Consider the following 1015-nt stretch of genomic DNA (forward strand, 5'->3'; position numbering starts at 1 on the left):
AAAGTCGAAGCTGAACGACTTCTGATAGAAGTGCATGAAGGCTTCTGCGACAATCATGCCGGGGGCAAAGCTTGTCCAAAAAGATACTCTGATAGGGGTACTTTCGGCCAATGATGATTGAAGACTTGATGGACTATGTTAGAAAATGTGACATGTGCTAGAGATTTTTGAAGATACCAAGAGCTCCACCCAATGAGCTTACGATGATGTAGTCTCCTTGGCCCTTCGCAGTGTGGGGGATAGACCTAATTGGTTAACTCGCAAAGGGAAAAGGAGGGGTACAATTTGTTGTCATCGCTGTAGACTACTTCACCAAAGGAGGGATGAATTAGTTAATAAATTTTTGTCCAAATCTTTTCCCATGTCTAAAATAGATAATATTAGGAGAGAAATCTCTGAATTTTTTCAGAAAGATCACAAAGAATTTTATGAATGTTGGGAAAGATTTAAAGATTTATTACTAAAGTGTCCATACCATGGTTTTGAAAAACAGAGTTTGGTAAAATACTTTTATGATGGATTATCTCCCTTAAACTGACAAATGGTACAATCAATTCACACTGGAAATGTTTCGTAATTTAAAGGGGAAGAGGCTTGGGAGTCTCTTTAGAATCCTTTTGTAAATTCTCAACAGTGGAATTGCAAAGATCCTAGATCGAAAGCTTCCAACACGCCTAAGAGACGTGGACTCTACAATGTCAAAGATGATGTAGATATAAAAACTTTGTTAGCAAATCTAACTAGGAGAGTTGAAGATATGTCATTAAGTTAGTCCATGAATACTCCTATACATAGGAATGAAGTTTGTTCCTTATGCTATAGTACAAGTCATAGTGCCCAGTCCTATCCATCACTGCCTATATACCAAGAGGCATTCTCTGAAGAAGTAAACGCTCTTCAGACTTATGGGAAATTATCTGATAGCCCATTTCTCAATCCTACAATCCAAATTGGAGAAATCATCCAAATTTTTTATGGAGACGAAGCCAACCTCCAATGAACCAAGGGTACCAGT

General features: G+C 37.9%; 1 non-coding gene across 1 annotated transcript; it reads right to left on the reverse strand.

Annotated features, from left to right (window-relative positions):
• Positions 1-376: 376 nt before the first annotated feature.
• On the reverse strand, positions 377-483 carry LOC115721488 (small nucleolar RNA R71). The gene has a single exon (XR_004012507.2). It is a non-coding gene; the product is annotated as a small nucleolar RNA R71 (small nucleolar RNA).
• Positions 484-1015: the final 532 nt, after the last annotated feature.

This window comes from Cannabis sativa, chromosome 2, assembly GCF_029168945.1.
Source record: "Cannabis sativa cultivar Pink pepper isolate KNU-18-1 chromosome 2, ASM2916894v1, whole genome shotgun sequence".
Lineage (NCBI taxonomy): Eukaryota > Viridiplantae > Streptophyta > Magnoliopsida > Rosales > Cannabaceae > Cannabis > Cannabis sativa.